This window comes from Brassica napus, chromosome A2, assembly GCF_020379485.1.
Source record: "Brassica napus cultivar Da-Ae chromosome A2, Da-Ae, whole genome shotgun sequence".
NCBI classification, from domain to species: Eukaryota; Viridiplantae; Streptophyta; class Magnoliopsida; order Brassicales; family Brassicaceae; genus Brassica; species Brassica napus.
Window position 1 is genome coordinate 18,227,689 of NC_063435.1, and position 6,781 is coordinate 18,234,469.

Here is a 6,781-nt window from a genome sequence, read left to right on the forward strand (position 1 = left end):
GACACTCTCAATCGAATGAGCATCAAACTCGGGGAAGTAATTCCGATGCCAAAACTACTCACGGGTGTTTCGGGCGAAGTATCGATGACTCTCGGATCAATCCTGTTGCCAGTCATGGCCAAGGAGATCACGAAAATTGTCGAGTTCACGGTAGTCGATCATCACGCTATCTACAACGTGATCATGGGAACCCCATGGCTCAACGCCATGCAAGCAGTTCCGTCAACCTACCACCTGGGTCTCAAATTTCCAACCCAAGCGGAGTCGCGGCTATCTGGAGATGTCAAAAGCAGTCGCGGCTATGCTTCCTTATAGAGCACAAGTTAAGGCAAATCGCGACTTCTGCAACGGCAAATCCCAAACGCACGAAGATAGATCAATCTTCGGCCAAAAACGCCCCAAGAGAAGACGATTTAACATTGTCTGCCGACGCAAACGCCTCAGACGTTGAACCTCAACACGTGTCTGAAGCCGACGCTACAACTAAACCCGGACATCCGGAAAAGAGCATTGACCCGGTCACGATCGTCACGATCAAGGCGGTCAGCACGGCGACAACCGCCGAGTAAAAAACGCTCGCGGCATGAAACAGAACTACGAGATGGCTTAATCCTCGAAAGGGGTACATAGGCAGCTCGTCGAAAGACGAGTTCAGCTATCCCCCTCTCTAAAAAGGGGGGGGGAGTGGGTGCGTATACTCGTATACTCCCACATAGGAAAAGATGCATCATTGTAACCGAGTTTTTAAGAAATTCTAAAACCTTTTACTACAATTGCTCCTTTTTATCAAAATGCTTACGCTTCAGTCAACACAAAAAAGTTTCAGGACACGCCAAGAAACGTTAAGACTCTTGTCAACGGCCTCATCCGGCCCAAAATCGCAAAATAATCATCCTTCAACACTTTAAGATACACGTATAGTCCTTGAAACAACTGCGAGACGTCGCAAAGTTAAAATTCGAGATGATACAAACAAATTGTCCGAACGCGACCACCAAAACCTTACACCCCGTTCGTCGATTGGCCCCGACAAACAATGCCAGCCGTCTTAAACAAACGCAACTCGATCACTCTTTTGATCTTCACTCGTCCAACACAAGGACGAAAGCGTGCTACAACAAAAATTCGAAATTTTAGTTTAGCAATTCTAGTTGGGTTAAAAATTGTCTCTGAGAAGATGCTCGATTCGTACCATACAAGTCGTATAAGCCGAGAACCTATTGCGGACTTTAAATCGGTACGAGTCAGGAAGAAATCGCAACAGGAAAAATGATAGCCGCCTAGTCACCGCACAAACCTTAAACCGAAAGTAAACCTAGGTCTTGCCCTGAACCCATCGCATTGGTCTCAAACATCTCAAGACATGATATCTAAATAATACAAGATCTTAAACCATGTCTCTCCGTTCACATCTCAACGTTCCCGAAAATCGTAAGAATAAGTAATTTTCTACGAAAAATAACGAACGAACCGACAGATTGAACGTCTCATCAGAATTAAACATGAGACGACAACTCATATTTACTTTAAAAAATACTTAGGAAAATTCAAAATGAAACATCCATCATATATATAAAACCGCGTAAAGCGGTAGGGATTCAAAGCCACCAACGGCCAGTCCCAGTAAACAATAAAACGGCCAAAACAGGCACATACAATCTCTCAAAATAAAGGCCACATTTGGCCACAAACATAGAACGGATAAACAAGAACCTCCTTCTCAATGATCAATCCACCTCTCAAGGTCCAAAGTAAAAGTCCCCGGACAGCGAAGCGCCGAACGCATCCGCAGGACGATACACTTCCTCGCCACCATCGGGAAACCCGGTTGTAACCTCCTCAATATCAGGGGAAACCGGGATGGAATCCCAGAACCCTTGGATCCTCCCGTCGATCGAGGGAATGAGCGTCTCAGTGTGAGCATGTTCGTTCATGCCGTTCTTCATCAAACTCATTTCCTTCTCGAAGACGTAGTCGTCGGCTCGCGTCCTCCAAACACTTTCGACTGAACCACGGCACTCACGGAAATCGCCCACCGAGGTAAAGGCGTCCTTGAGGTTCCCATACTCGACTTTGAACTGAGAGGCACGAGTCTTCATCACCTCGACGATCTCCCTCTTGCCCTTCCTTTCCGCCCTGCGGATAGCCCTCGCATGGTCATGAGCGAGTTGCCAGTCTCGCTCTAACATCTCGCCTTGCACGTGAGCGAGATCTCGTTCCGCTTTCTCCGCCTTGAAGCGATAGACCATGGCTTCCCTATGGCTCGCCTCAATGGCCGAGCGAAGCAAGTTGAGGCCCTGCGAAACTGGTTAACACGTGATACCACTCAAATTACCCTAAGGAGTGTTACTCTCATCAAAAGAGGTTCAGATGTTGTACTTAGGGATCGAATCCACAAGGAGCTAGGAAACAATTAAATCTAGTGTTTATCAATTCTAAGAGTTGTAAATGTTTAAATGAAATAGCAATAGTAACAAGCGAAGTAAATAGTAAATGTAACTTGGTTGGAAATGATATTAGATGCAGGGCCACTATTCAGGTGTTGTAGATTATAATACCTATAGATGCCTAATTGTTGTATGCATGATATGTTAGAGCTCAATCGCTTAACTCAGTGATCAGCTGTCGCATGTTTCACTGGTTAACAGGCTAGATCTCGTGTCTCAGCGGTTAGTATGTCGACAACGAGAGAGTGTCGATCGATGGTCCTATTGGGACATCGAACGATACACCTTTGCCAACGTCGATCGATAGTCAGTTGAGGACATCGATCGACGGGTTCTAGCCAGGCCTATGCGCGAGTATGATATGCCCTACTAAGATACTAAATTGGCGGTTAGCCCTCTCTAGCAGTCCTAATATGATAGATAGATGTCAGGATGGGATAACAAGGATGCTTGAATATGCAATCCTATGATCAAGTTCTAGTTAGCAAGGCTAAAACAAGCAATGAATACAAATATATCATGAATATCACAACAAGGCAGATCTATAGTTTGGGGCTAATCCCACAAACCTATCTGAACCCTGGATCTAATAATTGAACTACTCAGACATAGCAAAAAAAATCATAACAATGAAGAAATATAAACTCATAGTATAGATGAAAAGAAATGATAACAAGGAGTTCCAATCACAGGTGATCTTCTCTCCAAAACTTGTAACAAAAAGGTCTCTACCAAAAAGCTCTAAAACTAAAAACTATCCGCCGTCAAAACACTTAGGCAATATATAATCTACTAGGTTAAAAACTCGTCAGGGCATTTTCGTAATTTGGCTTAGCCTTGGGTTTTAAGTCTGCTGAATCCAAAATGTCGCCTGTCTGATGTCTCGACATCGATCGATGGTACTTGAGTACATCGATCGATATAAATCTTCATCTGTCGAGGCATCTCCTGGTATCGATCGTCAGCACTGATGCGCATCGATCGATTGTTCTTCCTCTCGTCGACCTCTACGTGGTCAGCTCGGGTGAAATGTCCTTTAAGCTCCAAAATGCTCCAAGTCATAGCTTTACTCCGAAATGCACCTGAACCTGAAAACATACCTAGAAGAGTAGAAAACATAGATATATATATATAGTAAAACACATATATACCATGGATGAAAACGGGTCAAATCCAAGGTATATCAACTCCCCCTGACTTACCCTTTTGCTTGTCCTCAAGCAAAACATACATGCAGTCTCTCTGAAGGAGGTTTGAAAATATTAGGGACTTAAGATTTTAAAGCATAGAAATCTTTTCCTCAACAATTTTGCAACCACATTTAAAAAATCGTAATCACAGAAGCACACTATGCAATATCCTAGCTTAGCAACAATTTCTAACATAACACAACTCATCAATTCACGTCTGACATCTCCTCTACTGATTTCATTTCTTAGCATAAATATAAAGTGAATGCTTTACCTTGGGAGTATCGATCATAGGATGCAAGGATTTCAGACAAGTATCTGGAGCTGCAGGTAAAAGTTAGTTCCTAGTTTCTCTCTCTCTAACTTTCTCTCTTAAGTCAAAGTCTGCTTCCATTGCAGGATCAGTGACCAAGATTGGACAGGCTTCCATGAATCAAAACTTAATGGTGGTTGCCACCAAGCTCTGTTCACTTCTTTTTGACCTATATCCAAGAGTTCTTCGTGAAAGTGAGCCTTGAAGATTGTCGCCTCCAAGTCCCGTTTCGAACTATTTTATTGGAGTCTTTATGAATCAAGCCTTAATGGTTTTAGCCACCAAGTCCTGTTCAGACTCATCCAAAGTAAACAATAGATCTTATTTATTATTATTATTATTATTATTATTATTATTATTATTATTATTATTATTATTATTATTATTATTATTATTATTTTTTTTTTTTTTTTTTTTAATATATATACTAACTATTCTAGGGTCGAAATTTAGAAAGAGAAAATGTGATAAATAATCTACACCAGGCGTTACCTTCCAGACTTGTCTGAAGAATCCGATCCCATGTATACCAAGCCCCAAGATAAGCGGTTATGTCAGGTTTAGTGTTGGAAATCAGCTTTGGTTGCTTCATGCGTTTCAAGGCAAGTGTGTAGTTGATAGGTTGATCTGCTTTAGCATTTATAGTGCTATCTGCAATCAGTAAATCTAAAATGGTGCTAAAGATTGGTTAGATATTCAAGTTTAAATCAATATAAGATTATAGTCCCTATTTTCAATAGCTCAGCGTAATTTATTAAAATTCCTTTTATATAAGAATAAAATAAAGTATATCAGTAAATCTCCACCTAGACTTAAATTACACTGTCCCAGTGTAACTTAGTCGGAGTTATGATGAAATAGTTCATGATGTACGAAATGTAACAAGTAGGAATGATACATCTGACCGGATTAGATATCGATCGATGGGTAAATGTTACATCGATCGTCGTGTGGTTGTCCATGTCGAACGATGTCGACGTCTTGTCGGCGGTCGATATTCAGTTCCTCATACTTGGGTCTCCTAAATCTGAAAGAAATAAAACAAAAGTAAATAAATGCTAGCTAATAAAACCAAAATAAAATACCTAATAGTGGGGTGCCTCCCACTCAGCACTTGGTTATAGTCATTTAGCTTGACTGTGGTAATGATTGGCTATTTGGTGGAGAAATAGTTGCTTGTTGGAAAGCAAGCATCTACGTCATCTCTGCACATTCTGAACTAAGATGCAATGAAACTTCTTGTGGCCTCATCATTTCTTGTCCATTTGTCATCCATCTTCTTAAGTACATTGGAGATGTGTTGTAGCCTATCTTGAATGTTATCAATGCTGACCTGGTGCCAGCCTATGTTGTCATAGGCGTATGCTGAAAGTTCTGTCAGTTCCTTGTGCATTGACACTATCGTCTTGTGTATCAGCTGCTCGCCGGCTGGTGTAGACTCGGCGTCGATCGATGCGATTATGTGTTCGTCGGTCGATCTCGGTGACTTACCATCGAGCGATTTCGCTCACGTCCTGTCGATCGATGCTGATATCTGGTGTTGAGCTGGGAGTTGCCTCTGAATGGCTTTGACTTCTTTCTGTAGCCATTCTGCGTGGCTGTCTAGTCCACTGATTTTGTTGTCGAATGGAAAGTAGATGTCATTGCAGCATTTGTCAAGTCATTCCTCCATGGTGTCTATAGCAGTGTAGATCTTGGATGTGATCTTGTCAACCTCTGCTGCTGTGTAGGGAAGTAACTCCACAGGATTCTTGCCATGGATCCAAGGCCCTCGTAGCCTGTCAATCGATGCTGATTTTGCCTGCAAAAAATTTTGATTAATAATGTTATCAATATCCCTTTGGGCATGAAGTAATTGACTAGACAATTTGTTTAAATCTATTATGACTGGTGATATAAAGCGGTCATGCATGTCCTCGTAAGTCCGCAGCCTCTCATTCATGGGTGAGACCTTCGCGTCGAGCAATGTGAATGTACACACGTCGATCGATGTGCCTGATTGTTGGTCCTTCTTGCGAATGGTATCCAGATCTTGCTGTAGTAGCTCGATTTTAGTGCTCAGCCAGTCCACGTTGATGTTGAGAGGGTAGTACACGTCGTTTATCCTTGTGTCGATGTATGAGACTTCCCATTTATTCTTGTGTTGTGCTGAACATTGCGGTTCTGCAGGGATCTGGGCTGTAGGAAGACTGCCGTCGATCGATGGTGCACGTGGTGCGTCGATCGATGCTGAGGTCGTGGCTGCCTTCTCAAGTTGCTGATGTAAACTCTCAATTTATGTCCTCATTTCTGCCATACTTCTGAAAAGCTCATTGTAGCCTCTATCCAAAGGTTGATGTGTATCTTCTACCAATGTTTTGAGCTCTTCTCCCAGTCTTTCCTGAGCTCCACAAATACCAAACACTATCTCATTGATTTCATCTTTGGTGTAGAGTTCTGGTGCCAGTCTTGTGAGTGTGAACGAAGTGACATGTTCTGGAAGACAGATATGGCTCTCTTCAAAAAGAGATGCTCTTTCTAGTAATTTCCTGATGTCGTCCTTTGTGACAGGTATCATCTCACTAGCTACGCCTCGTGCGTGTCCACACTCATCTCTATAGACTCCATACTCGTCCCTTCGTTCCCAAGTGAACTTTCTGGCGCCGTACATGTCAAAAGCGCGGTTTCCAAATTCATAATGTCTATTGATCGACGTCGGGTCATCCCTATCGATCGATGTTGGTGTTACCCTGTCGATCGATATCTCAGTTGTCCCGTCGATCGATGCTTGCCCTTTTGGTTGACGTGATAGATCTGGATTTATTTCTGTTGTGGCGACTCCTACGTGGTTG